The sequence below is a fragment of the Rattus norvegicus genome, chromosome X, assembly GCF_021556685.1.
Source record: "Rattus norvegicus strain SHRSP/BbbUtx chromosome X, alternate assembly SHRSP_T2T, whole genome shotgun sequence".
NCBI lineage: Eukaryota > Metazoa > Chordata > Mammalia > Rodentia > Muridae > Rattus > Rattus norvegicus.
In genome coordinates, this window is record NC_141554.1 from 103,220,748 (window position 1) to 103,245,393 (window position 24,646).

The following is a 24,646-nucleotide window of genomic DNA, read 5'->3' on the forward strand; positions in this document are numbered from 1 at the left end:
TCTGAGTTCATAAAACTGGGAAAGGAAAATAATCATTAGAATAAAAAACCACGTGCCTAGTAACTGCGAATATGATTTTATTAGGAAATCATATCATATAAATGTAATGAGGATGGGTCATAGATACAATAAGACTGTCCTCACAAGCAAGGAAAATTCTTATTATGTATACACAAGCACGTGCTAAGGTAGAGTCAGTGTCTGATAGGATGAGATTTCTGGCCTCTAAAATTCTGGGCAAAATTTTTTTTCTCTTTTAAACCATCAAGTTCATGATATTTTGATATGGCTGACATAGGAAACTAGTACATTTGGCAGTATATTTATAAAGTATGACTTCGTAGAGGGAAAATATTCCTATTTACTTATTACAGGTTTCATATATATATATTACTTAATTCATTGCTTCAAATTCTACCCTATACACTGACAGGTAATTAAATGAGATGTTCTGCATTAATTTTTGGAACTGTCAGTCAATGAGCATCACTGTGTTATTTGGTCTCTGTGCAATCTGTGTAAAATGCCTAAGGATTCCTGGATATTGACAGAATTTTCATTGACCAGTTTTACCTGATGGCAAAGCCTTTAAATAGTGATCATTATGGTAATTGGACCCCCAATCAAAGCTACCATCAGGTGTTCATGACTGTAACTAAAATGCTTTATTGGAGAAAATTTTGGAGGAAGAAAAGAAGCTAAGCTTCTAGGTCAAATTCACATCATTGATTTATTTACACAGTAAAAAGAAGGGATCTAAACATAATTTTTAAATTTGTGTTTGCTATTGTTTCAATACCATAAGAAACTGTGCCTCAAAAGGCTGTAAAAAGAAAAAAGATACCTATGCATTCTAAGGTCAAAAATTACTCCTGAAAAATCACCCATGTTTCTAATAAGATACAAGTCATATTCTATAACCAATAAACACATTGTTTATTTTCATAGCTCACCCTACAAATTAGTACTAATTTTCAATAAAGGAAGCAGGCAGATATTTGCAAGTGACTCCAGACTGTATAATGTTTTCATCTCTCTGGCAGTCCTAGAAATTGAAACAGTGCTTTCTCATCAGGCTAAACCCAGATTGAAGGGCTCTTCCTCCATAAATCCTTCCCCATTGACTCCAGCCTGTATTGATTCCTTTCTTCTCTAATATCCTATTGAGGATGATTTTAATGTATTTTCTATCCTTCCATTACTGTGAGCCTTCTATTTGCCAAGTTTTGTTAAAGGAACATGCACACATTATATTATTATTATTATTATTATTATTATTATTATTATTATTATTCATAAAATGCTTCTAAGATAGAAATTTTAATAAATGTCCTGCCTCTGGGTAAAAGCCTAAATTATACCAGATTTCTTACTGTGCTACATCTCTGGGAGGGAGTCTAAATACTATTACTATTACTATTGCCTGAAACTTAGAAACATAAGCTTTAGAAACATAAGTTTCATCTCATTCACGAGTTCTCAGTACCACAGAAGCATAAATGTACCTTTAACAATCATCATATACTCTTGTAGGTCTTAAATAGGCATTGCAAAATAATTATTAAACTGCAAATGAGGTGCTGGAAAAGAAGAATGCATTGGTAGAAAAAAATTGTATAGAAAATGAGAAGATACACGTTACAGAGTTATAGGCTCTTGAAAAATCAATCTCTGAATATTGTCTTCTTTCCTACAATATGAAGGGATGCAAGAACATGATCACTTAACATTTTTTTAATAATTTAATAGTTGGACTACATTCCAAGAAGTCCAGGAAAATATAGTTTGGAAACAAAGAGTTATTTACCCTAATTAATTTAGTTTGGAAAATAATTTAGGAGCAATCTAAATAATTATCTCAATAGACATTTGACTTGTGATAACTGTAGAGAAGCCTTATGAAACTTTAGGAAATGAATCAAATGTCTCTCAGGTAAAAGTGATGCATGCATTTAACTGTTTAAATCCATGCCAAATTAGTGTTTTCAATAAGTCTTTCAGTCTCTTTTCTGATCTTTTATGCACAGTGTAATCAAAGCAGTTTTTCTACACTTCCAAACAAATTATACAACAGCTTTCCTGTGCCTTTTGGAAAGCAACCAAACCCTTACACTGTCTCTAAGTCTTGTGTGAATCAGACACTGCTTAAAATTCTAATATCAAGTTTCACCCTTGTGATTTAAAAATGGTTATTATAAGTCTTCATTCAGATGCAAATAATTTTGATAGACTCCTGAATGAGCTAATGGAATTAACTTCTGTATGCTGGTGAACAGGCCATTCTTTTGGGCTAGATAAAGGAGATCGCTTATCAAATAAAAAAATGGGGCAAATACTACAAGAGACAAGTCAATCAAAGAAACAAAATAAACAAAAACAAAAAAAAAAAGGAAAGAAAAAATCTATAATCCTAAAAAGGGTGGCCACATAGATATCTAGCAACTAAAGGAGAGATAATGAAAAAGGACTACATTGAATATCATTCAACCGTAAAAAGAAATAAAGTCTACTGGAAATATGAATATAATATGAATAAAGTATGAAAATAATTACTGAGTTATCTTTGTTACTTTTCTATTGTGATTGACAGCATGACCAAGGAAATTTAGAGAAGAGAGGGAGAATAGCATCAGGCAGGCAGGCATGGCATTGGAACAGTAGCTGAGAACTTACAGTTTGACCTACAAGCACAACACCAAAACAACTAACTGAAAGTGATCTATGTGTTTGAACCCACAAAACCTGCCCCTAGTGACATACCTCCTCCAATTAGTTGAGTGGTTCCAAATATTTGAATACATTAAAACTTACAGGGGTTTTTCACTAAAACCACCCCATGAATAAAATAAGCTAGGCAAAGAACATTTACCAAATTACTAGACTTATAGAAAATGACGTTTTAAGATTCATTTATGTGAAATTTCCTTAATTGGAAAGAGGAGATGAAAATAGAAATAGAAAGTAGATCAGTAGTTGTTAAAGACTGGATGAAGGCAGAGTGGGAAGTGCCTGCTGATAGGTGTGATATTTCTTTATTGGGTGGTGAAAACATTTCATGTTTGTCTTTTAGTCACACAGGTCTTTGAATCTTAAAGATACTCAGTTATAGAATTAAAAAACAAAATAATATGGTTTTAATCTATATTTAAATAAAGCTGGGAAAATATTTGATTAAAGATCCTTTGGAGTTAATCATGGAAGTGGTAGAAAGGAAGTTGGACATGGTGTTATACATCCTTAATCCCATGAACCATGAGGCTAAGGCAGGAGTGTTATAACTGTGATACTACTTGGTCTATACAATTATATCCTTTCTCAGAAACAAACATCAGACAAATGAAAACCAAAAGTAATGGCTTGGTGTAGTGATACATGCCTTTAATCTTAGCCCCCAGGGAGCAGAGTCAGGAGGATCTTTATGAGTTTAAGGCCAGCCTGGTCTATGTAGAAAGTCCTAGACTAACCAGGTATGAGAACCTAGATCTGACTCCAAGAAAGAAGGATCACAGGATGGAAAGACTTTTAAAAGATTTAAACAAGCCAAAGGCAGAGAAAAAGTTTAATCAGTCTGGACAAAGGTTCTCAGGGAGAGAGCTACTGCTAAGTTCACAGGCAAACACAGCACCCACAGGTAACATTTAGGTGTGCTTAGATACATGTGCAGATTGGAACACATGCTACATAGAGAAAAGCACACAGGTCTATAGTTGTTGGCCGGTAAAGGCAGAAGCAAGAGACCATGACCTATGGTCCCACGTACATATTTACACAGAATCACATAAACATGACATTCTGCCAACCCCCATGCAAAAGATTAGATCACTATTTACTATTGGTTTCCCAAGACATCCAAAGTCAGCAATGTTGTGTTGATGCATGGCTCCATCTTTAGTGTCAGCCATATTTAAATTGGCTCATTCCATACAAAAGTCAGAATAAGCGAATCTACAAACACATGAAAGAAGATGGGCATCTGAGCATGGATGTGTGGGATTTTCTCATTGTTTCACTTGTGGGGGCAAGACTCATTTTGATTGTGGGTAGGATGGTTTTCTCCACAGGGCATCCTGGACTGTATAAAATGACGAGACTGAGTTGAACATTAGGAAGCACCCATTGCTCTTAGAGTGTGTTGTGATCAGCTGCTTCACGTTCCTGCTATGACTCTTTCTGCTAGTCTGCACTTTGGACTGACTGCTTCATTGCTTAAATGGATTTTCAGTTTTTTGTTTTGATAACAAGCAAATGATACTAAATAGATACTAAATGATATTAGATGAAATAGTACTTCTAAAATAGTTTGAAAATTGCTATTCAAATGTAGACACACGTGTGACTACAACTGCTTAATTATTGTTATAAGGTAGATGGATAAATTCCAGTATTTGATACCTATATTTTGTTTTCAATCCCGTAGGTGTCATTCGTCACAACCAAAAGGATTAACTTTAGGTGGATATCATTTACAACTATCTCTAATACTGGGCAATGTAGAGCTATTCTATTCTATTTGGCTGATATTTAGACCAATGAATTTTTCTGTGAATCTCTGAGTAATATGTGTTAATCAAATGCAAATACTGTGAGCAGGTAATTTTGTTAAAAAATCTATAGATGGCAATTCTAGAATATTTAAAATACACATTTTACATGACAATAATGAGGCAGGTAAGAAAGAAAAGGAAAAATGCATCTTCCTTTATAAATCTGTGCTAAGAATCTTGGGGTAGGGAGAAAGAAACAAACATCTGTAGTGGTGTTTTTTTTTTTGTTTGTTTTGTTTTGGTTTTTTTTTGTCTTAAATCTAAAGGACAGCCAAAAAGCAATCTGTTGTTTGTATAGAAAAAAATGCTGGTAAAAGAGGAAGAAAGTACACTTGGGGGAACATCTGCTCTAAGAAACACTTGAAAAGTAAGTGCGGGGAAACATTTGTACAACATACAAGCAGATACAGCATTACAGAAAAGGAGGCATAAATATATCTAACATAAGGAGATTTAAGTCAAAATATAACAAAGTGAATATTTTCTTCTTCACATGTAATTAGCAAGCATATTTTAATGCTAAGCTGCAAAGGTCACCACCACTAAATCACTGATCAAAAAAGACCGTCTCCAGCTTAGTGTAAATTAATTTCCTGATTTGATGGTATTATTGACTGATTGATGAAGACATCCATCGGCAACATGTAAAACATATATATATGTATATATATATATATATATATATATATATGTCATGTGTTGTAGTTTCAATATAAAGTGCCCCCCCATAGTTTTATATGTCTGAACATTTGTTCTCACAGTTAATAGTGCTGTACAAGAAGGTTAAAGAACCTTTAGAATGTGAGACAATACTGGTGCAAGTGTGTGTTGGGGTAAAGAATAAAGGTGATTGGCAGCTTTGAAAATTTACATCCTAGCCCTACTTCTTATTCTTAAGCTCTGTTGCTTGAGTATGGATGGCATGTGGCAAGCCAGATTCCCAATCCTACCATCCTGCTTTCTCTGCCTGTATGTTTCCACTTCCATTCTGGACTCTTGTCTTATTTTGCTGTATAAGGCTATTGGAAACACTATGTCCAAAGGCAACTTGGACAGGAAACATTCTTTGTTTGGCTTACACATACCATTACAGTTCATAATTGAGGGAAGTTACAGAAGAAACCCAATCAGCATCTGAGGCAGGCACCTTGGAAAACAGCAGTTAACTGGCTTACTGCCAGGCTCATGTTCAGCTAAGTATATTTTACCTCCCAAGACAACCTGTTCAGGAGTGAGACAGTACACAGTTGCTTGGTCCTTCATACATCAATCAACAACATAAAATGTCCCATAGACCTTCCCAGAGGACAATTTGATGACTTCAATTCTTCAGATGAGTTTTCTTCTTTCCGGATATTTCTAGGTTTGTGTTAAGTTCACAAAAACTAACAGCACAGACTCTATTCCTCTGGAATAGGAAAGCAAAAGAAATCCTCTATTCCCTAAGATATTTTGTGTCAAAGCAATGGAAAGGAAACTGATATACCATAGAAATTAAGCCAAATCTTAGATTTCTCACATATGAACCAAATGTTACAAAAATTGACTGTCCTGGGTGGGGCCAATCAATTGAGGTAAAAAGCTTTATATTTCATTTAAGTGTTCCTCAGTTAAACCAACTAGATTCTGTGCTTGCTTTAGTCTGCAAGAACAAAATGTACATAGAATATTAATAATGTGAAAAAGCTCATTTAATAGCACACATTTTTCTTCAATAATTAGACCATCTGATTACCATGAACAAAAAGTGCCCTGGGATTCTGAATGACAATTGTTGGATTAAGTTGAATGTTGACTCCCTGTTTAGTTACAGACTGTGTTCTGATGTCTTACCATAGACCACTCCCCTCCACATTAATCCTTCTGTTTACCAAAAGGCCTTCGAAACTGAAAGAGAAAAGGTTCACGAAGCTTCAGCACTATAAAAGAATGGCAGGCAATTAAACCATGCTGAGATGGAGAGAAATAATCTTTCCCAGAGAAGAACACACTAAGTGGTTATCCAAACACTTGTTAGGCCTGAAAATAGATGTATAAGTGACATTACTAAGGATTTTATATTTAGAAATGTATATGTACAAACACACACCCCCACACACAGAGTAACAATTAATGGGTGGGGAGGAAGTCATGAATTTAAAGGGAAAAAATGAGTGGCAGGGGGAATTTGGAGTGAGGAAAGAGAATGGAGTAATGCTGTAGTCATAGTCTCAAATGACTAGCAGAAAGAATGGAAACAGGCAACCTCAGGGGGAATAAGGTGGGGGGAACCCTCCAGAGTGTACCAGAGACCTGGAAAATGAGAGCCTTTCAGGACTCAATTTGGGGCAACCCTAGATGAAATGCCCTACAGTGGGGAGAGGTAACTTGTTGAGCCCACCTCCAGCAGAAAGACAGAGCCTCAAGTGAGGGATGGGACTGCTATCCCACAGTCAAATCTCTGACCCATAATTGTTCCTGTCTGAAAGAACTGGAAGGATAGAAATGGAGAAGAGCCTGAGGAAAAGAAGGTCCAGCAGCAGGCCCAAAGTGGGATCCAGCTCAAGGGGAGGCCCCAAAACCTGACACCATTACTAACACTATGGGGCGCTCACACAAATGGATCTGTCATGACTGCCCTCCAAAAGACCCAACAAGCAGCTGAAAGAGTCAGATGCAGATATGTGCACCCAACCAATCACCAGAAGCTGCTGACTGCTCTGGTTGAAATTGGGAAAAGCTGGAGGAAGTTGAGGAGGATGGCAGCCCTGTTAGAGGACCAGCAGTCTCAATTAACCTGGACTCCAAGATCTCTCAGACACTGAATCACCACACAGGCAACATACACCAGCTGCCATGATCTCTCAACACACACACAGCAGACGACTCCTAAGTCTGGGTTCAGCCAGAGTACATGCACCTAATCCTCAAGAGACTGGAGGCCTCAGGATGTTTAGAGGTTTGGTGGGGTGAGTGGAGTGGGGACATCCTCCTGGAGGGTGCTGGGGAGGATGTATGGGATGTGGAACAGTTGGAGGGTGGGTCAAGAGGCAAATAAAACCAGGATTTAAAGAAAGAAAGAAAGAAAGAAAGAAAGAAAGAAAGAAAGAAAGAAAGAAAGAAAGAAAGAAAGAAAGAAAGAAAGGAAGGAAGAAAGAAAGAAAGAAAGAAAGGAAGAAAGGAAGGAAGGAAGAAAGAAAGGAAAGAACGATGAAAGAAATAAGACAAACCAAAACAGGTGCTCAGCCAAATTCATTGAATGTTACACGAACAAAAACAAAACAAACAAAACATTTGAGGATCCATAAACATTTTGTGAAATATATCTCTGAGTTAGTCTCTGAAAAGCCTGAAAACTGTTTCCTGAAAATTTGTGTTTTTATGTCTGTGTGTGAGAGAGACTATTTACATCTCTTTATATTTTCTCTGTCACTCCCTGTCTCTCTCTGCCTCTGTCTCTGTCTGCTTCTCTCTCTCTCTCTCTCTCTCTCTCTCTCTCTCTCTCTCTCTCTCTCTCTCTCTCTCTGTGTGTGTGTGTGTGTGTGTGTGTGTGTGCATGTGTGTATGCCATGTGAGTGTGTACAGGTCCCAGCAGGTTATTAGAAGGCATTGGTTATGCTGGAATTGAAAGTACAAGTCATGTCTGTCTTGGGTTCTGGGAACAGAACTCGTATCATCTAGAAGAGATAAGAATACCTCTATCTGAAAGGATTGAAAGAGCTGAAGGGGCTTGCAACCCCATAAGAACAACAATGCCAACCAACCAGAGCTTCCAGGGACTAAACCACTACCCAAAGACTATACATGGACTGACCTTGGGCCCCAACTGCATGTATAGCAGTGGATGGCCTTGTTGGGCACCAATGGAATGAGAGGCCCTTGACCCTGCCAAGGTTGGATCACCAGTCCAACCAAGGGAATGTTGGGGGGCAGTAAGGGGGTGGTAGATGGGGAAGGGAACACCCTTATAGAAGAAGAGGAGGGAGAGGGGATTAGAGGCTTATGGACAGGAAACTGGGAAAGGGAATAACATTTGAAATGTAAATAAATATCCAATAAAAAAGGAATACCTGTATCCACCAAGATATCTTTGTCAACCAACATAATATCTTTTTCTTTCAAAATTTCATTTTGAAGCTCAGATTTCAAATAATTTGTGGAGCTTTCATGGTAGCACATGCTTGTAATGGCAGTTCTCAAAAAGTTGTGGGAGAAGATTATGTTCAAGGCCAACCATAGTAAGTCAGAGGACCATCTGGGCTATATGAAATTGTCATTACCAAAAAATGAATAAATAAGCAAATAACCTTTAAGATAAAAACTCCCTATGACCATTGTTTTGGATCATCCTTAATTGTGACATATTAATCTTATACTACCTATGATATGATTCTTTCCAATACAATTTTTCAAAGATTTTCCTTTGTTTGCAGAATAATGTTCAAACTAGTGAGTGAGCTTCTAAAAGTAACTATGATCTATTCCAAGCTCCCTTTTCATTATTTTCTCCCTACTTCAATCTTCCATTCTTTTCAAATAAAACTACTCTTCATTATTGCTGAGCATTGACAGTGGATCATTTTTATATGTGAAAGCATCTTTCCCCCCTATCTGCCAGATAATAGCTACACACTCACAGATGCCAAGCTTAAGTTGTCCCAATCTGGTATTTTCTTCATTTACTCTCCTTAGGATATGCACATGACCTTCCTGTGTTTAAATGAGTGAAACAGAATGGCAGAGGTAGAGCTGGAATGGTTTTAGTGTCTGAATTTCTATAAAAAGTGGATGTGTGTTTTCCATGCACAAGATGTGCCTTCAGACACATGAGGAGGGCTACATTACCTTGGAATCAAAAGATAAATTTTTGAATTTGGGGCTGGCGTGGATTGGTCAAAAATTTGAAGGCCCAGTTTGCAAACATCCAAAAATGAATGGCAACAAGCACACTCCCCTATAATCACCCGAGTTTCTAAATGTTTCTCAAGAAGCCTGTCCTAATCTGCACTATGTGATATGAATTTGTCTCATGCATTATTGCATGGTGGTTGATAGTAACTCACAAACCCATGCTGCATGGTGAGAGGCATTGAACGATGATGTATACACCTTCTTTGCCTTCATGGATTCCAAGGAAATCGGTGGAGAGAAACAGTCATAACCAAAGAAACAGTGTCATGAATTGTGTGCTGGCATGGGAATCACTGGAGACTCTCCATAGCCAAAGCTAAAAATCAGAGCTGCAAAAGGGACAGAATATTGCTGTGGCAAAAGACATTTGTTGGAGGGTTTGATTCAAACCATAGGTTGTTACAATTTTGACATGCCCTTTATGCCTAGAAATAATAACAGAGTAATGAATGAAATATTATTTACATCTTTAATACATTTATCATTAATGAAGCTTGCCATCTAGACAACATTAACCAATACAACATTATGAAGATTGACCCTGGACAGGAATTTCTGAATTCTATAAAATAAGAGTTCTTGACATACTGATTTTTCACTGTGCCCTGAACAAAACAAAAATAAGGAGAAATAAGGAAACCTAATTCTGCTAAAATAAGGATGAGAAAATGCAGGTTTTCATCTTAAACTTCAATTTGTGATTTTCTCAAAGTATGTTTTTAACCTATGGACTATATTTTTAAAATGCACGTATATGCAAGATTGTGCTGAACAGGGGAAAACATCATTTACAAGTGCTATGTGTGATGTGATACATTTGTTAAAATTTGAAAAATGTGGTGGAATAGATGACTTAAAAGTTGAGAGCAGGTACTGTTCTTTCCATCCCACATGACTCATAAAACACCTCTAAGTCTAATGCCAGGGTCTCTGACACGTCTAGCATCTGTGAACACCTACACTCACATTCACATAACCTCTGACACAGATATACATACATGCACAATTGAAAAAAATCATCAAAAGATCTGAAAATATTTCCATGGATTGTGAAGTATTTACACACACACACACACACACACACACACACACACACACACACACACACACGTGCATTTGTATATATCTAATACTAAAAATTGGCAAGAAAATTAGGTATATCTACAATTCAGTGAAAAGAAAAACCACTTAATCTTTGAATACATTGGACAATGAATGATTGATTTGCCTTCAGTTTACTAGATACTCCTTGTTGACATGATTTCCTATTCTGAAACAATACAACATTCTCACTGTGTAGCCTCTCCAGTAATAGCCTGAGAAAGATTCTCTGTAGGTTGTATGTGAGAGACCAGTGGAAAATAGTGGGTGATTTGTTTTTTGAAGATTATTAAATTTCCAGGAAAATGTGAGTATTCTAAAACAAAATGAAAACAAACAAATACAAACTGTGAAATCTTTCAAACCACATGGAACATGAAGAAATATATACAGAAAGTTTGTGAATGATTTCATTCTTACTTTTTCTCTACTTTAGGCCTTATTGCCTTTTTGAAAATAGAGAAACAGATAGGGCATAGAGGCATTGCTACTGAAAATCTAAAGATGCAAAACTAGTCAGGTATATGACTCAGAGACATTTTAAGGTGGAGTCAAAGTGACAAGTGTTAATTAAATGAAGGAAGTCAGCAAAAATCAGTTTCTGCCAAAATAAGGTGGGCTGTCATTTGAAAAGTGCCCAAAACATTGATTGACCTAAAACATTGATTAAGATGTGGTTGCTTCAAGCAACTAGAATTCTAAGTCCAGGGTAGTTGCGCTAACTTGGAAAAACAAAACTGGCATAGCCGAAAAGTAGAAAACACTTTAACTAAACTTGCTGTCAATTATATTTACTATTATATAGTATTGTTAATTTCAGTTTCTGTTTTGATCTGGGAAATCAGACCTGTTCATTTTGTGCTTGTCCTTTTTAAGTATTACTTTTATTTTTAGTTATGTGTATGTGTCTGTGTCCTGTGGATGTTTACGAGAGTGCACATTCCCAGGGAGGACAGAAGAGGATGTTGTTCCTCTGGAGCTGGAATTAAAGTATATTGTCATCTACCAGTGATGAGTGATGTGACCAAAAGTATTCTTCTGGGAAAACAATATGGTCTCTTAGCTTGTGAGCAACGTCTACACCATCCCTTATTCCGAAGTTTCAAACATGAATATTATTATGAGTATATGTAGAAACTTCTAAAACTACATAGTAAATCTAGGTAGTAAATATTTTAATTGTACTAAGTTTATCTGTAGTAAATTCATAATTCATTCTGCCTAGTGATGTTACAATGTGAAATGCTTGTGTTTTAGATGTGAGATAAGAATAGCGGTGAGAGGTGCATAGTCTTTTTGTTGCAGATTAGAGTTTGTTTACTGCCAAATAGCCGTTAGAATTCAGTTTCTACTTGCCTACACAATTTTATACCATAAGCACTAGCTAGAATTTAGATCAGACTTCCTCAAACATGCTGAGTATACTCAAATGGCCTGTTACTAATAATGTTCATACAAGTAAATTCATTCTTTTTTCTTAGTATGAAAGAAATCATATATGTCTCATGAAAATATAGTGAATAAATTGATATTTGGATTATTTAAAATACCATTATGAAAGGTAATATAAGCAGCTTTACTCATGACATACATTGTCATAATCAAAGATTATGTTTTGTTAATAGCTTTATGAAGATATTTGCCTGCCATAAAATTCTAAAAGTCAGAATTCAATAGATCTTTATTATATCATGGAATATAAAGCCAACACCTAAACTAATTGCCAAACATTTTCATCAACACCCCCCAATCTGTAACTTTTAGATATGGTCCTTCAGCCCTCCAATATATTGAGTCACAGGCAACAAGTAATTAAGTTGTCATCTCTATGAATTCATTTAAATAAAATCATACCTATGAAAACTCTGTTTCCTTCTTCCTTTGTATTAGGTTTTCGAAATTTGTCTATGTTGTATGTACCCTGTATTCATTGCTTTTGTCGTCAAGGAGAGTTTTTACTGTAAAGCTCTCTCTCACTCTTTTTTTATCCATTCACCTGTCAATAAATGATTGAGTTGCTTTCACTTTTGACTAGTATCAATGATGCTGGACCTGATTGTTCATTACTAGTGTTTGCATGTACATATGGATTCCATTTTACTGGTATGTACCTAAGAATAGAATTAATGGATCATATGGAATATTATATGTAATTTGTGAGGAAGTAACAGACTGTTTTCATAGCAGTTGTTCTATTTTCCATTCCTACCAGCAGTATATGATAGTTCCAAATTCTCGGTATCCATGTCAACACTTGTTATTTTCCTCGTTCAGTATAGACAGTCTTTGAGAGTGAAATAGTTCTTTGGATGTTTGATTTGCATTTCCTTACTAATGATGTACAGCATCTTTGCATAGATTTTTATATGTATATTTTTTCATTTGATAATTTAGTTGACTTTATAGTATGGACTTCTGTTATTTGAATATCCTGATCTTAATTTGATATTTTTATCACATACAATTTGTAATTTTTTTTTTAGTTTTGGGGTATATGGTTTACACACATGTGTATGTATGAGTATATGTGTATGCATTCAAAGACATCGGTGTCCAGCTTCATAACTCTCCCCATGATAATCTTTTGAGATGGTAGTACCCTTGCTGAATCTGCCTAGGTTTCATCCAGCAAATTTCAGCAATTCCTTCCCAGTGCTGTAGTTACAGATGCTGGAGGTTTCACATAGATTTTTCACACTAAAGCAACAAGTGGTAGTATATGCTAAGTTTGCTCTTTAGCTCCAAAGACTTTAATGTGTATTTTATCTTTCTTATGATCTTGAGTTTTAAGTTTAATAACATAACTTTTAATTCTTTTGCACTTCTTATCAAGTTTCTATTACTTTTGCAATTCTTCAGAGTAAGTCAGGGCTGTGAATGTGCTAGTCAAATGCTCTATAACTTAGCATAGATTTTAATTCTGAAGCAGTCTAATCATCTGCATTTGGAGTTTGCTGCTTAGGATTTAGTATACACATGGAAAAATCAATTGTTGAGTAAGAGGGATGACCCATGAGTGAAAAGCACTTATTGGTCTTCAAGAGGACCAGGATTTGTTTCCCATTAGCCACATGCAGTAGCCCACAGCCACCCATAAATCCAGTTCCAGGGGAGCTGATTCCCTCTTCTGACCTATGCTGTACCATATGTGCCACAGGCATGCATGCAGGCAAAACCTCCATACACATAAAATAACAAAAGAGTTACTTAAATATTGCCTAAGCCATAGTCATGAAGAATTTCCATGTATGTTTTTGAAAGTTATTTTATGGTGTTACATCTTGCATTAAAATATTCTAGAATAATAGTTTTATCTAGTATTAAAATAAATGATATTTAAAGGACTTTTTGATACTATAATAACAAAATGTTTCCTTTCCCTTTCCTTATTCTAAACAATTATATACATCCTACCATTGTCAGCTTCAAGTCCATAGCCTCTTTTTCCACTAATTGTTACTGCATATAAATATGAATATGAATATAAAGTATAAGCCAACACATTCATAAGTATAAATATAAACATAAATATATTTATATTTATATATATATCTTATTAATATATATTTCTTATTAATGTCCATATTACTTGTTTTTATGGCTTTAGGGCTGACATTTAGCACTGCCCAACCAATCTTTGTATGCTTTAATATGGAGAAATATACCTCTCATGCTTTACTCAGTTGCCTATTGCTCCTTATGTATAGTTGAGCATCCTAAGTTTGTCCCCATGCAAAGGCACACACATTAGTGAACTCTTCATTCAGTTCCTGTTTGGGCAGTTGTATTGGTGAGACTTGGGTGTAGCTTCTGACATTATTAGGAGCTAAAAATCTGACAGCAAATTTCTAGACCCTCTGGCTCTTAGTTTTATTTTTTCTGACCCTCTTCTGCAATGCACACTGGACCTTAGATATATGAGAATGTTCTAGTTGTATCTGTTGGGACTCAGATCCACAACTCTTTAAAATGATCGTTGTTTTCTGTAGTGCTATTTTTTATTAGTCATTATATTCATTTACATATCAAATGATATGCCCCTTCAAGGTTACCACTCCACCATCCCCTGTTCCCTGAGCCCTCTCCCTCCTCTTCTTTGTCTCTATGAGTGTGCTGTTCCACGCACTCACCCACACCCACCTCACCCCTTTAGCATTCCCCTATGCTGGGCCATCAAGCTTCCTTCCCTTCCAAATGATGTCAGATAAGACCATCCTCTGCTACATATGTATCTAGAGGCCTAGCTTTGTCCGTGTATGCTCTTTGGTTGGCTATATAGGTCCCTGATATTGTTCTTCTTATGAAGTTGTAATACCCCTCAGCTCCTTCAGTCCTTTCCCTAGATCTTACATTGGAATCCCAGGGCCCAGTCTGATGGTTGACTATGGGTATCTGCATCTGTATTGGTTTATCTGCATCTATATTGCTCATACAATCTCTCAGGGAACAGCCACACCAGGTTCCTGTCAGCAAGTGTTTTTAGGCAACAGTAACAGTGTCAGGGTTTGGTGTAGTGGTATCTTTTTGACTATCCTTCCCATTATTCACCCCGAGTGTTATGTTTACCTAGTTTCTCTACTGTACTGATGTGGTTGTGGTTGTAAATTGTCTTAGTCTTTTTATTTTTTGCCCTCCTTTTTTATTGGATATTTTATGTATTTACATTTCAAATGTTATCCCATTTCCACACTTTTCCATGCCCCCTGACCCCTCCACATGCTTCTGTGAAGATATTTCCACTCCCATTCCCATGAACCCACTCCCACCTAGATGCCCTGGCATTCCCCTACACTGTGGAAATAAGCCTTCACAGTACCAAGAGCTTCTCCACCTATTGATACTGGACAATGCCATCCTCTGCTACATATGTGGCTGGAGTCATGGGTTTCTCCATATGTACTCTTTGGTTGGTGGTTTAGTCCTTGGGATCTCTGGGGCAGGGGAGTGGTTGCTCACAAAAGCACACACATGGTATGCACTCACTGATAAGTGGATATTAGCCCAAAAGCTCAGAATACCCAAGAAAAAGTTCATGGACCATATGAAGTTCAAGTAGAAGGAAGACAAAAATGAGAATTCTTCAGCCCTGCTTAGAAGGGAGAACAAAATACTCATGGCAGGATGTACTGGGACAAAAAGTAGAGCAGGGACAGAAGGAAAGGACATCCAGAGACTTCCTCACTTGGGGTCCATCCCATATGTAGCCACCAAAACCAGTCACTATTGCTGATGCCAAGAAGTGCTTGCTGACAGGAGCCTGATATGGATGTCTTACATTTTTATACAATTATAACTAAGACCCTTTGCAGAAGTAATTATTGAGGAGAGTATTTCAAATATATTCTTTATTTTATTTTATTTTTTTATTAACTTGAGTATTTCTTATTTACATTTTGAGTGTTATTCCCTTTCCCGGTTTACAGGCCAACATCCCCCTAACCCCCTCCCCATCCTCCACCCATTGCCGCCCTCCCCCCAACAAACATGTTCACTGGGGGTTCAGTCTTAGCAGGACCCAGGGCTTCCCCTTACACTGGTGATCTTACTAGGATATTCATTGCTACCTATGAGGTCAGAGTCCAGGGTCAGTCCATATATAGTCTTTAGGTAGTGGCAAATATATTCTTATATTCAAAAGATTCTTTGCTACTTCTCTTCCTGATGCTCTGAGGCAGCATAAATAGTTCATAGTGTAGTCTGTAATATATGACAGAGTGACTTGTCTCTTCTAATTTGTTTACCACAGTATCTATTATTTTCAAGTGGCTTCATGGAATATGTATAACATATCTTTTTGTTGCAGGATATTAGTTTATACTTTGAACCCCAATATTGTATTATTTACTGCAAAAAACTGTTTCTAGTTGTGCTGTGGCTTCCCCTTAACACACAACTTTAATCCCTCTGTCTGGAATACAGACATACCTTTAGTACACACCTTTAATCACAAACAACAAAAGTAAAGTTAGTTTGTAGAAGGAAGCATCCATGTTTAAAAGTGATGTCTAACTGAGTAGCAGACAAACTGACAAATCAGAGGAGAATTGACAGTTTGTTACACCCAACTCTCACAAGAAGAGAGAAGAAAGAGCAGCTACTTGAGGGGCAGTGCAGAGAGAGAGAGAGACAGTCACACTGGGAGAGTTTTACAGAGATGGGTTGAAGAAAGATCAAGCTAGACAGAGTTGAAGACAGTATGAGACAGAGAATAAGAAGGAACCAGAAGGTTAAAACATGTATACAGCCAAGAAATCAATTCAGGAAAGGCTGAGAGTGAACGAAGCCTGATTGAATCAGACAGGTGGAGAGGAATTTGAGTCAGAACAGCTGAGTTGAAATAGCCAGTTAGAGCTCAGAAAGAGCAACAACAAAAAATGGGTGAATTTGTTCAGTGAGTTTTCTCAGAGGCTGAGAAAATTCTAGGCCTAGATAAAATTATATAGATGCTAGAAACTTCCAGGACAGGTTTAGGGTAGCAGTAAGGCAGTATCTAGATTATGCACTTAAGCCTCAAACATGAAAATTCTGGCAGGAGAATAATAGTTACTTTTAAATTTATTATAAATTTCATGTAATGGAATAAGATCTCTAGGCCACTACTCAGATTTTGGAAAAAGTTGTAGCCTCTGGTATTCTTGTTTCTTCCAGTGGGGAAATTCTAACTTATGAGAAAAGATTAGATGGATAAAGAAGTACCAAATACAACCACTGTATTCATGTAACATTTAGCTTATTCAACAAGCAACACAGAGAAATTAGAAATGTTGGCATTTTGAAGTTCACAGATGACAAAGTAACCCTTAACTGAGATCTAGAAGAGAGAGATTATTGTATTCTTGAATACATTCAATTTCAGAGAAGAATCTATTATAATGAGCCAGCAAGAGTTAGAAACAGAATGAGCTGTAGTTGAAATGTCATAGACCCTTACCATAATAACCTATATTTAGTATATTTTGGTCAATAAATAATTCTTCACTTCCTGTATGTCCATGGGTAGCTGTTTTGACATGTAAAATACACAGATATTATTAATAAATATGTATAAAGATATATATGCCCATTTGTGATGCTTAATTTTTGATCCTGAACTTGGTTGAAGATGGTTCACTAGGCACACAACTATGAGAATGTTTCGAAAGAACATTAGATCATGATGGCACTGTCTTCATGAAAGGATGAATTCTTAGATGGAATCATAATATGTAATTTTGGGGGAATACTGAAATGAAACATTTGGGATTTTTTTCTTTTTTGTTGAATTACTTATTTTCTTTTCATCTTTATTAACTTGGGTTTTTCTTATTTACATTTCGATTGTTATTCCCTTTCCCAGTTTCTGGGCCAACATCCCCCGCCCCTCCTCCTCCCCTCCCCCTCCCCTTCTCTATGGGTGTTCTCCTCCCCATCCTCCTCCCATTACCGCCTTCCGCCTAACAATCCCATTCACTGGGGGTTCAGTTTTCGCAGGACCAAGGGCTTCCCCTTCCACTGGTGCTCTTAATAGGCTATTCATTGCTACCTATGAGGTTGGAGCCCAGGGTCAGTCCATGTATAGTCTTTGGGTAGTGGCTTAGTCCCTGGAAGCTCTAGTTGGTTGGCATTGTTGTTCATATGGGGTCTCAAACCCTTCAAGCTCTTTCAGTCCTCTCTAAGATTCCTTCAACAGAGGGCCCGTTCTCAATTCAGTGGTTTAATATGACATTCACCTATGTATTTGTTGTATTCAGGGTGTGTCTCTCAGGAGAGATCTACATCTGGTTCCTGTCAGCATGCACTTCTTTGCTTCATCCATCTTGTCTAGTTTGGTGGCTGTATATGTATGGGCTACATGTGGGACAGGCTCTGAATGGGTGTTCCTTCTGCTTCTATTCTAAACTTTGCCACCCTATTCCCTCCTAAAGGTATTCATGTTCCCCTTTTAAAGAAGGAGTGAAGCATTCACATTTTGGTCATCCTTCTTGAGTTTCATGTGTTCTGTGCATCTAGGGTAATTCAACAATTTGGGCTAATATCCACTTATCAATGAGTGCATACCATGGGTGTTTTTCTGTAATTGGGTTACCTCACTCAGGATGATATTTTCCAGTTCCATTCATACGCCTATGAATTTCATAAAGTCATTGTTTTGATAGCTGAGTAATAGTCCATTGTGCAGATGTACCATATTTTCTGTATCCATTCCTCTGTTGAAGGGCATCTAGGTTCTTTCCAGATTCTGGATATTATAAATAAGGCTGCTATGAACATAGTGGAGCATGTGTCTTTGTTATATGTTGGGGCATCTTTTGGCTATATGCCCAATAGAGGTTTAGCTGGATCCTCAGGTAGTTCAATCTCCAATCTTCTGAGGAACCCGCCAGAATGAACAGAATGGTTGTAGCAGTCTGCAAACCCACCAAAAATGGATGAGTGTTCCTCTTTCTCCACATCCTCGCCAGCATTTGCTGTCACCTGAGTTTTTGATCTTAGCCATTCTCACTGGTGTGAGGTGAAATCTCAGGGTTGTTTTGATTTGCATTTCCCTTATGACTAAAGATGTTGAACATTTCTTTAGGTGTTTCTCAGCTATTCGGCATTCCTCAGCTGTGAATTCTTTGTTTACCTCTGAACCCCATTTTTTAATAGGGTTAATTGTCTCCCTACAGTCCAACATCTTGAGTTCTTTGTATATTTTGGATATAAGCCCTCTATCAGTTGTATGATTGGTAAAGATCTTTTCATAATCTGTTGGTTGCCATTTTGTCCTAAAAACAGTGTCCTTTGCCTTACAGAAGCTTTGCAGTTTTATGAGATCCCATTTGTTGATTCTTGATCTTAGAGCATAAGCCATTGGTGTTCTGTTCAGGAAATTTTCTCCAGTGACCATGTGTTCTAGATTATTCCACACATTTTGTTCTATTTAGTTTGAGTGTATCTGGTTTGATGTGGAGGTCCTTGATCCACTTGGACTTAAGCTTTGTACAGGGTGATATGCATGGATCGATCTGCATTCTTGTACATGCTGACCTCCAGTTGAAGCAGCACCATTGCTGAAAATGCTATCTTTTTTTCATTGAATGGTTTTGGTTCCTTTGTCAAAAATCAAATGACCATGGGTGTGTGGGCTCATTTCTTGGTCTTCAATTCTGTTCCATTGGTCTATCTGTCTGTCTCTGTACCAATACCAGGCAGTTTTTATCACTATTGCTCTGTAATACAGGTTGAGTACAGGGACCGCGATTCCCCCAGAAGTCCTTTTATTGTTGAGGATAGTTTTAGCTATCCTGGGTTATTTATTTTTCCAGATGAATTTGCAAATTGTTCTGTCTAACTCTCTGAAAAATTGGATTGTTATTTTGATGGGGATTGCATTGAATCTGTAGATCGCTTTTGGTAAAATGGCCATTTTTACTATATTAATCCTGTCAATTCATGAGCATGGGAGATCTTTCCGTCTTCTGAGATATCCTTCAATTTCTTTCTCCAGTGGCTTGAAGTTCTTATTATACACACCTTTCGCTTGCTTGGTTAATGTCATACCGAGGTATTTTACATTATTTGGGACTATTAGGAAGGGTGTCATTTCCCTAATTTCTTTCTCAGCTTGTTTCCGTATATTAAACCATCCCTGCATGCCTGGGATGAAGCCTACTTGATCATGGTGGATGATTGTTTTGATGTGCTCTTGGATTCGGTTTGCAAGAATTTTATTGATTATTTTTGCGTCGATATTCATAAGGGAAATTGGTCTGAAGTTCTCTCTCTTTGTTGGGTCTTTGTGTGGTTTAGGTATAAGAATAATTGTGGCTTCATAGAAGGAATTCGGTAGTGCTCCATCTGTTTCAATTTTGTGGAATAGTTTGGATAGCATTGGTATGAGGTCTTCTATGAAGGTCTGATAGAATTCTGCACTGAGCCCTTCTGGACCTGGGCTCTTTTTGTGTTGGGAGACCTTTAATGACTGCTTCTATTTCGTTAGGAGTTATGGAGTTGTTTAAATGGTTTATCTGTTCCTGATTTAACTTTGGTACTTGGTATCTGTCTAGGAAATTGACCATTTCCTGCAGATTTTCAAGTTTTGTTGAATATAGGCTTTTGTAGTAGGATGTGATGATTTTTTGAATTTCCTCTGATTCTGTAGTTATGTCTCCCTTTTCATTTCTGATTTTGTTAATTTGGACACACTCTCTGTGTCCTCTCGTTAGTCTGGCTAAGGGTTTATCTATCTTGTTGATTTTCTCAAAGAACCAGCTTTTGGTTCTATTGATTCTTTCTATGGTCCTTTTTGTTTCTACTTGGTTGATTTCAGCTCTGAGTTTGATTATTTCCTGCCTTCTACTCCTCCTGGGTGTAATTGCTTCTTTTTGTTGTAGAGATTTTGGGTGTGCTGTCAAGCTGTTGATATATGCTCTCTCCTGTTTCTTTCTGCAGTCACTCAGAGCTATGAGTTTTCCTCTTAGCACAGCTTTCATTTTTTCCCATAAGTTTGGGTATGTTATAACTTCATTTTCATTTAATTCTAAGGAATCTTTAATTTCTTTATTTCTTCCTTGACCAGGTTATTGAGCATTGTTCAATTTCCATGTATATATGGGCATTCTTCCCTTATTGTTGTTGAAAACCATCTTTAGCGCTTGGTGGTCTGATAGTCGCATGGGTTTATTTCTATCTTTCTGTATCTATTGAGGCCTGTTTTATGACAAATTATATGTTCAGTTTTGGAGAAAGTACCATGAGGTGGTGAAAAGAAGGTATATTCTTTGGTTTTAGGATAGAATGTTCTATAAATATCTGTTAAGACCATTTGGTTCATGACTTCTCTTAGTCTGTCTATGTCTCTGTTTAATTTCTGTTTCCATGCTCTGTCCATTTATGAGAGTGGGGTGTTGAAATCTCCTACTATTATTGTGTGAGGTGCAATGTGTGCTTTGAGCTTTAGTAAGGTTTCTTTTATGTATGTAGGTGCCCTTGTGTTTGTAGCATAGATACGTAGGATTGAGAGCTCATCTTGGTGGATTTTTCCTTTGATGAATATGAAGTGTCCTTCCTTATCTTTTTTGATGACTTTTGGTTGATAATCAATTTTATTCGACATTAGAATGGCTACTCCACCTTGCTATTTCAGGCCATTTGCTTGGGAAGTTGTTTCCTAGCCTTTTACTCTGAGGTAGTGCCTGTATTTGTCGCTGAGGTGTGTTTCCTATAGGCAGCAAATGTTGGTCTTCATTGTGTATCCAGTTAATCTTTATTGGGGAATTGAGTCCATTGATATTGAGAGATATTAAGGAATAGTGATTGTTGTTTCCTGTTGTATTCGTGATTGGATGTGAGATTATGTTTCTGCCCTTGTCTTCTCTTTCTTTTGTTGCAAAATGATTAGGTTCTTGCTTTGTCTAGGGTGTAGCTTGCCTCCTTGTGTTGGGCTTTACCATTTATTATCCTTTGTAGGGCTGGATTTGTAGAAAGATATTGTGTACATTTGGTTTTGTCATGGAATATCTAGGTTTCTTCATTAATGTTAATTGAGAGTTTTGCTGGATACAGTAACCTGGTCTGTCATTTGTGTTACTTAGGGTCTGTATGACATCTGTCCAGGATCTTCTGGCTTTCATAGTCTCTGGTGAGAAGTCTGGTGTAATTCTGATAGGTCTGCCTTTATATGTCACTTGACCTTTTCCCCTTACTGCTTTTAATATTCTTTGTTTTGTACATTTGGTGTTTTGACTGTTATGTGACAGGAGGATTTTCTTTTCTGGTCCAATCTATTTGGAGTTCTGTAGGCTTCTTGCATGTTTATGGGCATCTCTTTCTTTGAGTTTGGGAATTTTTCTTCTATGATTTTGTTGAAGATATTTACTGGTCCTTTTAACTGGCAGTCTTCACTCTCTTCTATACCTATTGTCCTTAGTTTTGATCTTCTCATTGAGTCCTGGATTTCCTGTATGTTTTGGATCAGGAGCTTTTTCTGTTTTACATTATCTTTGACAGTTGTGTCGATGATTTCTATGGAATCTTCTGCTCCTGAGATTCTCTCTTCTATCCATTGTATTCTGTTGGTGATGCTTGTATCTATGGCTCCTTGTCTCTTCCTTTGGTTTTCTATATTCAGGGTTGTCTTCCTTTCTTTATTGCTTCTATTTCCATTTTTATTTCCTTCACCTGTTTGATTGTTTTCCTGGAATTCTTTCAGGGATTTTTGTGATTCCTCTCTACAGGCTTCTACTTGTTTATGTTTTCCTGTGTTTCTCTAAGGGAGTTCTTTATGTCTTTCATGAATTCCTCCATCATCATGATCAAATGTGATTTTAAATCTCGATTTTGCTTTTCTGGTGTGTTTGGATATTCAGTGTTTGCTTTGGTGGGAGTATTGGGCTCTGATGATGCCATGTAGTCTTGGTTTCTGCTGCGTGGGTTCCTGCGCTTTCCTCTTGCCATCAGGTTGTCTCTGGTGTTACCTTGTTCTGCTATTTCTGACAGTGGCTAGACTGTCCTATAGGCCTGTGTGTCAGGAGTGCTTTAGACCTGTTTTCCTGTTATCTTTCAGTCAGTTATGGGAACAGAGTATTCTGCTTTCAGGTGTTTAGTCTGTCCTGCCTACTGGTCTTCAGCTCTTCCTGTGGGTCTGTGTCCTGGGTCCACCAGGCAGCTCGCTTGGAGCAGAAATGTTGGTCTTACCTGTGCTCCCATGGCTGAAGTTGCTCCTTGGGGACTGCTTTTGAGCTCTCTGTGAGGGCGGCAACCGGGAGGGCCTGTGCAGCCTTTTCCCAGGGGCCCTGTGCACCAGGGTCCCAGATGTCATTAGGTGTTTTCCTCTGAAGTCAGAAATGTGGGCAGAGTGTAGTCTCTTCTGACTTCCCAGGCATGTCTGCCTCTCTGAAGTTTTAGCTCTCCCTCCCACAGGATTTGGGTACAGAGAACTGTTGTCCAGTTGGCTTAAGGTCCGGGTGGTGTCTGGACTACTGGGCACATTTGGGATTTCTTAAAGGAAGTGAGTCATTGGGAATTGAACTTTCTGGTTGTGTCTTTCCATGGATTATTTCTTATAGCAACTGTGTTGCCTGCTAGAGATGACATGATAAATTTACTATTTAAAGCACTCCTACTGACAGGATGTCTTCACAATTCCATGTAGTCAAGTGACCATGTCCTGCGTTCTGGGGAAAATATAAGTCAAATTAAACATTTCCTCTTTAAATTGTTGTTGCTATCACTGTTGCCTAACTGTCCTGCTTAGTTTTTGATTTGAGTGACCTTTTCATACATATATTATTGTACTTTGCAACACTACCTACCTGGGTACCATATTCTTTGTTCTCTCAATAGCCACTCTTCATTTCATGACTATTCTATATTTTAGAATGTGAGAACAAAGGATGTCAAACAATGAAAGATCTGGCTGTCATCATCATCATCATCATCATCATCATCATCATCATCATCACCACCATCATCATCATTTGCACACACATGTATATTTGTTAAATATATGCAACAAAGCATAATATAAAATAGAATTAATGAATTCTTTTCATGACAACATAGATGATCCTTACAAATATCTAAAAGTAAGAAGTTATTAGAAGGTAGATATGAACAAAAAGAATATACCTGGTTAGAAAATATGGAATGATGAGTATCAGTTAGCAGATATAAACCAGAAAGACAAATGAGGGAAGCTTCCGGAACAATAGAACTATTATCTACCCATTTATCTATCTACCTCTCAAGTTTTATATATCCTAGCTTAAATTTTTTGAAGCAAGACTGTGATGGTCAAGTCAAGATAAATGAATATCTTTAACACACTCAGGTTGTACACTTCAAGCACAACTTTATATTCAAAAAATGCCAGAATTTCTTGTGGAACATAAAATAATCCAAATCGGAGGCAGGAAATACAATAAGACAGAATTTACTACATTTGACATGCCAGATGGAAAAGAAGGCATAATTTCTTATACAGATTTTTTAAAAGAGATTTAATGAAAACCTACAGAAGTCCCTATTGCCAGGATGAGACAATTTCAGCTACAATAAGTGTATAGATTTCAAAATATTATAATCCAACAAGAATGTCTAATCTCTTGATATTTTAATTTCATTAAATGGAAAAGTACTGATGATGACAG